The following is a 9,065-nucleotide window of genomic DNA, read 5'->3' on the forward strand; positions in this document are numbered from 1 at the left end:
AGCCCATCACAGACAACCAGTCTGGGAGCTCTGAGAGTCGGGCAAGCGCTCATCACTTGTGCTCTTTATCATTAACGCGTCCCATGCTCGAATGAGAAACCCTGAGGCTGCTTGCACTTAGCCAGGGCTTCCCAGGAAATGGATGGTTCTTTCTCCCCCATCCTCATGTGAGTCTTGCTCCACCCTAGGGCAGCAGCACTGAAGAAAGTGTCCAGAGCAAGGAGCCTCCTCTTGCTCCAATGATTCTGGTCTCTTCTCCCAGGGTCTTCAGGCTGGAGTGGGTGGTGGGTGGCTCACCCTCCCAGCCTGAGTAGGGAGAAAGCAGAGCTGGAATTTCAGCATGCATGCATTCATTCATTCACCAAACATTTATTGAGCTGCTACTAGATGCCAGGCAGTCCCTTTGGAACGCACCTGGTGGCCTGCTGGTCCAGATGGCTAAATATGCACTATGGGGAAGGTTCTATCAGGATGGGGCCAGGCAGGCCAGGTCAGGCCCTGGACATCAGGTGGCAGGGCAAAGGTGAGAAGGCTGTCCTCAGTGTGAGAGTTGGGGTGGCATTTGGGAAACCCACGAGGTGGCAGTGTGGTCTGGGGACAAGGTGAACACCGTGGAGCTCCCAGGGGGTTTGTGGTCATAGCCACCAGGAAAGCTGGTCTGCCAGCCTCCTCCACTGAGCTGCTGCCCACATGCCCGGCCCCAGCCGAGTGCCCAGCCACCTGGATGTGGAGGGCCCATACAGACTCAGAACAGGTATTCTTCCCGGCAGGGGCAGCCTAGAAAGAGATCCGAATGCTCAGACCATAGCTCGTTCTCTGGGGTTAGCAAGGAGGTCACAGAAGCCCTGACATCTGGGCCTTGCCCTAGAGGTTTCTCTGTCTGTGGGGGCCCATGGGAATTCTTCCCATAAATAGAGGGTGAACCCAGAGACAGGAGCCTGTGCCCCAGAGCTTCCTCCTCTGAGAAATGGTGCCAAAGGACCTCTGCTGTTCCACACCACACACACACACACACACACACACACACACCCCTGCACCTCCACTCAGCTCCATTTCATCCAAGCCAGGCACAGCACTTCCTTGTCACAACATGTGTGTCTATTGCTGGGTCAAAGGAAGACGAGAGTAAGTGAACATTGCCTCTTTCCGTTTCGTAGACCCTCCTATGAAGACCCCCCCCCCCTTTTTTAAAAATCATAGGGTTGTTTATAAGGCAGATGAAGCATGGGCTCAAGCAGTTAAATCATCTAATACTTACAGTGCACTACCAGATAGCTGAAGTAAGAAGACACGGAGCTGACTGTGACATCCAGTGATAAATCACTCCCGTCAGAAAGGGTGCAGGAACAGCAGCTGAGAGTCTGTGTGCACAGCCACGTGGCTTTGATCTCTGGGAAGGCGGCTATTAGTGCAGACAGCGGGTCATAGGTCTTGATTAGTCCATTCAAACCGACTGTGATTTCCCTGCAGACACCAGCTCAATCAAGTCAGTGAGTATCGGGCTGCGCTTTACACAGCTGTCTTTCCAGAGAAGACCCGGTGGCACAAGGGGAAGCTTGCTGTGCCGGCCTAAGTCAGTTCGGCGGAAGTTTCAGCCTCTCCAACCCCTTCACTGACATCCCTGAGAACTTCCCTCACGTTTCCAGGTGGCCAGCTGACACTGGCCATGGTTCTGTCCTGCACCCTTGGCCAGGACGTGTAAATGCAGCACCAGGAAAGCGTGAGTCCACAGGCTGTGCAGCAAGGCCAGCGGGGCACATCCCCCAGGATGGGGAACGAGGGTGGCCACAGGGCCCAGTGACAGCCCCCGTTCTGACAGTCCTGGCTCAGGCCTGCTGTTCTGGGGTCCCCTCTGGTTGGCATTCACTGCTCCCCAGCTTTCCCTGGTTGCTGAACCGTGGAGCCCCACTCAGGGGCCACACTTCCCCAGTCCCAGGCATTAGTGGAAGGAATCAGTCGAAGGCCATTTTGTATTGGTTGAAGAAAGAGTCTGTGCTTAAACAGGCAGAGGAAAGGGACCAGTCTGGGGTCTTCTGTCCCCACAGGCACCACAGGCTGAGCCCTGGGGTGGGGGAGTCACTCTAGTGATGAAGGATCTGGAGAGATTTGGGAGGAAAGGGTAGTCTTTGCATTTTTGTGCTGCACACAGAGGCAGCGTCTTACAGGACCTGGGGGAGCAGCAGCCAGGGGCCGGGAAGAAGGTTCTGTCACGGGCTCCAGCTCCCGCACTCACCGGGCTCTCGCTGGGGGATGTGCCCAGTTGTCCCTGAGCACACTCAGGGCGCCAGTGGTCCCCAGGCAGTGAGCCTCCTACAGCAATACCAGGGTCCTGCAGTCACGCAGACAAGGACCAAGAGACACTGCAGTGCAGGTGTTCATGGTAACGTGCCTCATCCTCGTGTATAAAACCGGGGATGCCACGAGAGCATCGGCTTACAAGTAATGGAGGCAGTTTGAAAAGACCTGACTCAAGTGCTCCGGTCGTCTTCCAGCCCAGGGTCCACCTTGCTCCTGGACAACCAGCACTGTTACAGGCCCTCGCTTTCTAGAACCTCCCTTCTCTCCCCAGCCAGACTGCAAGCTCCTCTAGGGCAGGGAATTCACCTTTGCCTCCCTCACAGAACCTAGACACACTGCCTAGGGGTGCTCAAGCAAGATTAGTTGAATGAATGAATGAATGAATGAATGGTAACAAACTACAGTGCACCCAACTTTCCAGCTTGGCAGCAGCTAGCAAACTTTAAAGACTACATTCATCGAGGAAATGAGCTCATTCATAAAACAACCTGGCCCTTCATGCCCCCTTTTGTCCAGGAAATATTGGTGATCCTTCTGTACTCTCTATGTTCACTGTTAATTAGACTCTGCAACAGAAAACCCCTCGCAACCGTGTTGTTGTTGATTTTCTGGGACAGAATCACTTTCTGATGTAATGAAGGTATGAGAAGGTAAGATGCCCGAGGGTTTAACTTCCTGGGAAAGCTTCAGGCTTGTGTGGAAGGGTTGGTGTAGAGGTCTGCGTCACACCCTCCTCCTGGAGACACGTGGACTAGAAAGCGTGGGGTGCTGGTCCTCAGCTGCCACGTGGGGTCTGCATGGCCTCCAGGGGAGTCAGACACTCTTTAATGACATGCATTTCTCCATTTCACCGCACATTCCCTGCACAGATGGTATTTGTGTTCAGGAGATGACACACTCCTCGTCAGCATGCCTTTCTATATTAAACATCCCCATCAAGTTCAGACTTACTGGGCTTCAAGAGTGGGCTGGGTGGAATTGAAGAAACGCTTCTCCTTTGCTAGGAGCTGCGTAGAGTTTGGAATTTGCTCCCAAGATTCACTTCTCTATCGACTACAACTCTGTGGGACCTCCTTATTTCAGATTTGGGTTGAAAGCCCAACTCTTCCACTTAACTAGCTGTGTCGTCTTGAGATTCTTATTGCCTTTGTGCCTGGTTTTAATCACTTATAAAATGAGAACAATATTACCAATCTTATAGAGTTGTTGGGAAGATTCAATGTGATCATGGCACTGGGGAAATTTGAAGCAAATATATTTTGAATGAATAAATGACTAAAGCCATAACAGAAATGCAAAAAATTATCAATCAAACCACTGTATATGATGACACTTTTCTATTTACTGACAGACGTCCAGGTGTCAGGAACAATTCTAAGTTCTTGAACATCTACCATCTTATAGTTAAATGAAGGAACTGGGATGCAAACCTGTGTCTTGTGGGCACCCAAGGTCATGCTCTGAACTTCTACCTGCCTTGCCTCTTCCCTACCTGGAATACATTCCTTTGTCGCCAGAGACTTCCCAGGAAGGAATGACTAGGTTCTTTAATTATGGCTCCCTTTACTCTAATGTAACTGAGATTCCAATAGCTTTATAATTTACTGGGTGTAATAGGAAAAGTATTCCTATGACACGTATTGACACAAAAAAAGACTTTGGTGTCTGCACTAAGTAAACCAATACCAAATATTGGAATCAGTACCCAGCATCTCTTACCTCTTACTCTAAGCTGAGGATGCATTAGGCTTATGCCTGAGAAATGACTTCATTCACATGGGGACAGGAATAAGCTGTTCTATGAACTACCTTCTGACTGGCGAAAACTGGAGCACAACAATGACTTGGCTCTACACCTTGGGCAAATAGTGGTACTCCCTCTCTGGATGCTGGAAAGAGTTTCATTTTTCTTGGGCACAATATTTCCCTTGGTTCTGACAGCCTGATTTTGAATTCATCTTGTGTTACTATGAAAGAGTATACAAGCGTTTGCTCAGAACTGTGCTAGATTCTGTGTGGTTGCTTCAAAAGATGGTGGTCCTGGCCTTTGCCATAAGAATCAAGACAGGAATTATCGTTTACTATGAGGTTACCTCGTTCGAGAGGCTCTTCTAGGTGCTTCGTATATACTGTTATAGTCAGGGTAGGCTAGTTTGTGCTGTGGTAACAAACAACCCCCAAATCTTCGTAGCTAATCATTTACTTCTCAATCTCATTAAAAGTCCAGCGCAGGTTGCCTGGGGGCTCCACGCCACACTCCTTCATGTGCTGAACTGGAGTAACAGAGCTTCCGCCAGTGCCAGTAGCCACGCAAGAAGAAGGGAGCTCTAGGGTGCCTCCCCCTGGCTGGTAAACGCTTCTGCATAGAGCAACAGAGAACACTTCTGCTCTCACTCCGTGGGCCCAAGCAAGTCACATGGCTAGTTCCACATCAAGGGACTAGAGAAATGCAGTCTTAGCAGGTGTCCAAAAGGAGGGCGAGAATTTTCAGTGAGCTACATGAATGACTTATGCTATTTTAAAACCTCATGACAACTCAGTGAAGCACATCTGTTGTCTTCCCCATGTTATAAATGGGAAGACTAAGAGAGGTTAAGTAACCTTCCCAAGGTCACACAGCTGATGAGTAGAGAGACAGGACTTGAACAGAGACCTGGAGCACGGGGGGACCTTCTACAGGGCCCCAGAGCGCAAGGGGCAGTGTCCTCATGGATTCATTCTCCTCCGCCACTCCTAGCTTCCCTGCCGCTGGGTTCTCCATCTGTATTATCTTAGTCCGAAGCCAGAGCTGAAATGTTCAATTCCAAGACATCTGTATACAACTTGAACTTGTATCACCCACTCAGGCTTCATAATACCTTCTACTCAGGTCAGCTGTGGTCCAAGATAAATGTCCTCCTGTTCTCGAAGGAACCTTAGAAGGTCGTCTCCAGTTACCTCATTTTAGAGATGAGAAGGATCTGGCCCAGTATCCAAAAACCCATGACCTGACTTGCCGTACAGAGTGCTTTGATTGCTGAAAGCGTGCTCAGATATTTCTATGCATGATGCCACATTTTGAAAAGAAGTCATGGAGGATGGCCCTGGTGGGCACCCCTGATGTGCTGGAACTGGAATGGAGCTGCAACTGGAGTGTAGGCCAGAGCGGTGAGTTTAGTATCTCCAGAGTCTGAAAGTCACCGAAGCCCACCTCCAGAATTCTTGCATACATTATCAGAAAGTCTCCCTGAACTTCTTTAACTTTTCCATCTTGAACTCTGAAAGAAAACACTAATTCTATGTTTTGAAATCCAGAAACGGAAAGGAGGTGAGAGACACGGAGCCCGGCCGCCCCAGCCTGGCTAAGCCTCCGCTGGCACAAGCCCCAGGGCTGAGTTCGTCTCTGTGGATCCCCAGCTGGGGAGCACCACCCTGATTTATTTTCAGAGGTGGAAACTCAAGCAACAATTATCTCCTGTCACAGCAAATTAAAAGCCCAGGCTCACCCATCCCTGCAGCGGGGTGAGGGCAGCTGGCGGCCGGCAAAGGGCTATAATGACAGGCCAATCTGTGGCTGGGGCTTTTCCTTTAAAGGCATGAGCCACTCATGAAACACGCAAAATAAACAGAGACATAAAAGTCCATGGAAAAGGCCCACAAGAGAGAGCAGGAGCCCGCGCCAAGAGCAGAGAGTATTTGGATTCTGTGGGAGATAGAGGATCGTGGCAGCAAAGTGCTCAGCAGAAGACGAGTTTTGGTCTGTGTTTAAGATAATGTGGAAGCTACCAGGTGTGACCCCGCAGAGGGTGTCACTCCTACACACAGTGCACACTTACATGCCTGCATGCGTGTGCACACACTCATTGTGAGGGTCTCCACAGCACTGCCCACGTGCACGCACCCCTCTCGGAATCTCCATCCCTGCCTGCCTTCCCCTGGACAGGGCAGTGTTTCTGCTTGGAATGCTTCTCCTCTCTTATGTGCTCTGCCTGCCTCATAGCCGGGAAGTTAAGCAAACTTACCTCTTTCAGGAAGTCCTCCAGGACGGTGCTTCTGGGCTCCAGCACCCTCCCTTTGCAACTTCTTACCTGGCTGTCTCTGCTACTTTGTCAGTGAAGACATGTGGCTGCGTCCGTGCGTTGGAAGTTAGTTTGGACTTTGTTATGGTATCAGATCTGCAGGAGTAGAGATGGTTATTTTCCCTTGTATTCCTGCCGCCTATGTTTAACTGTCAAAAAGTGTTTTCACATCTACCATCTACTTTTAGCTTCCAAAATTACCTTACCTATTACCTTGTAAGGTAGGTGGTTGGAGATTCGTTCCAATTACCGGTGGGAAGTTACACAGCAAGGTGGCTGAGTGTGGGCTTTGGCTGGGCCCGTTTCTGATCTCTCTAAGCCCTAGGCCTCTCATCTGTAGAACAGGGATAAGAGTTCCTGCCCACAGGTTGTTTTAGGGATTACATGACTAACTGAGATAACACAGGTAACACGTTGACCGCACACAGAGGGAGGGCCCAGTTAATTGCCATTACGTCAATGATGATGGAACTCAGGCTCAGAGAAGTTGATTTACAAGGGGTGGCGAAGTGATGGGCTGGAGGGCAGCAGATGCTGGTTCTCTTTGGCTCGGTGCCTCTGGACAGATCGCTTGGTCTTCCTGAACCTCAGCTTCTTCATCACTTAAATAGGAATAATCATATCTTAAACCACATGTCACAGCAGGTTTGAGAGGATTCATTCAAAAGTACTTTTGGAAACATATTGTAAATTGTGACATGCCTCAAAAATATTAATTTAATTAACTTGCCAAATTCATGGACCAGGTCAGTGTCGGAGGCAGAATTCCCTATACCTGGTGGCCTTTGCCGCAAGTTCTCCCGAGTCCCCTCGGAACCTTATAAATGCTGCTGGTGGCCAGTGGGCTGGAGAGGTGGGCTGTGTGCCACAGGCCCAGGAGCCCAGCACTGAGCAATGGCCGTCCCCAGCCTGCCCCTCCCTGTGTCCCACCCACAATCACCAGCACTGGGACTGTGATCCGAAACCAAGCAGCCATTTGTGCTGTCGCTGACCCCTTTGCCTTGTCTGTGCTGCTGGCAGAGAGAACGAAAGGGGAGAGTGAGAGAGAGAGTTCAGACAGACCCTAGTACACTGGAGACAGTCACCAGCACTGCTCCTAAGACAGGGAGGGAGGAACCTTAGCATCTGCACAGCCACCTGCACTCCAGCCTGCAACACATGCTTCATAGTGACGTGTCATCCACATTAAGCTCACTTTACTCAAAATCAAGCAGATCAGCTGCTGGATGTTTTATTAGCATTTTCCCACTCCCCACAGGCCCGTGGTCTGTTCTCCACTGCACGAAGTCACTGCAGTCTTCTCCCTTGTCCACAGGCAAATTGAGGATAGGAACTACCCGATCACCTGAAAAGTACATCCTGACTTTTTCTACTCAGAGAAGGACAGTCTACTCTGTATGTTTCACTTTGGTTGTGAAGTTCTTCAGGGATTGTCTCAGCCCCTTCAGACCAAAGCTCTTCTGAAATATTCAAGTTGACCCAGACAGAGTCAGGGCTGGAGTAGTCAGCTCAGCTTACCCTGATTATCTTGTTTCTGTCCTCCCTGCTTCTGTATTCCCTTTTCTAAGCATTGTTTGCTCCAGAACAACTTAGAGGTCTCTGAGATGCTGATCAGATGATGATGAGGTGAGCATGCTCTCACTGCATACTCAAGAGATTGGTAGGTGCCGAGGACTGAGAGATTTGGGCCAAGCTCGACTGCAGACTACTAGCATGACGTTGGGAATATTCCCAAGACCCTCCATCAGACATATGTAGTCTGGTCCTTAAGGTGGGACTCAATGAGACTCTGAGCTTGAAGCCCCTGGATAGAAGACCAGACTATTTATGCAAAGAAGTTTCAAGTTCTATATTTAGTCCACAAGATGACTAGATGGTAAAGAATCAAACATACTTTAAAGGAGAAAGATGATGTCATGAGTTCCTTTGGTGCCTGATTTCAGTAGCTATGCAATCTTGGTCACGTTGACCTGGGCCCCCTGGCTAAGGCGACTCCATTTTTATCATCAGTGGACCTTCCTCAGTATTTTTCCAATAATAGGTTAATCACCCCTAGAAGTAAAGGAGTTGTGCCTAAGATTATAGCTGCCCCACGTGTTGGGAGGCATTTGCAGTTTCCAGTATCAGTAATTGCAGACATTTGCAGGTACTCGTGGGCCGGTGAATAATGCTAATTCTGACTTCTGTAATCGCTGTCACACCCTCTATTGTACTGGTCCTCTGAGGAGGGAGCAAAAGGAGGATGGGGCTTCTGTCTTTAAAATTGGACAAGCAAGAAGAATTGTGGTTGCTGATCTGAGGGGAGACAATGCCCCCCGCAGTCTCCCAGGAAGAATAAAGCACTCTACAATTTGGCGGTGTGTCTCTGGTTATCTCACTGACACATTATAACAATGTATCAGTTATCTATTTCTGCATAACAATGTACCCCAAAATTCAGTGACCTGAAACAAAGATCATGTATTGGTTCATGATTCTTTAATTTGGGCCAGGCTCAAGTGGGCAGTTCCTCTGCTGGTGTCACCTGGGGTCACTTAGGCTGCTACCAGTTGGCAGGTGTGGGGGTGGGGCAAATACCAACTAAGGGGCTGACTGGTCCACCTGGTCTCAGCCCCATGTCTGGTGCCTCGGTAATGATGGCTTCAACTACTGGGGTGCCTGGAACTCTCTCTCCCTCTGACCCCACATCCTCAGAGACCAGCCTGGCTT

General features: G+C 49.7%; 1 long non-coding RNA gene across 1 annotated transcript; it reads right to left on the reverse strand.

Moving 5' to 3' along the window:
- Nucleotides 1-3,723: 3,723 nt before the first annotated feature.
- On the reverse strand, nt 3,724-6,727 carry LOC118630923. Its single transcript, XR_004959705.1, has 3 exons — nt 6,563-6,727; nt 6,300-6,452; nt 3,724-5,555 (listed from the first exon to the last, which is right to left on the reverse strand). It is a non-coding gene; the product is annotated as an uncharacterized LOC118630923 (long non-coding RNA).
- Nucleotides 6,728-9,065: the final 2,338 nt, after the last annotated feature.

Source organism: Molossus molossus, unplaced genomic scaffold (genome assembly GCF_014108415.1).
Source record: "Molossus molossus isolate mMolMol1 unplaced genomic scaffold, mMolMol1.p scaffold_m16_p_15, whole genome shotgun sequence".
In the NCBI taxonomy this organism is placed as follows: domain Eukaryota; kingdom Metazoa; phylum Chordata; class Mammalia; order Chiroptera; family Molossidae; genus Molossus; species Molossus molossus.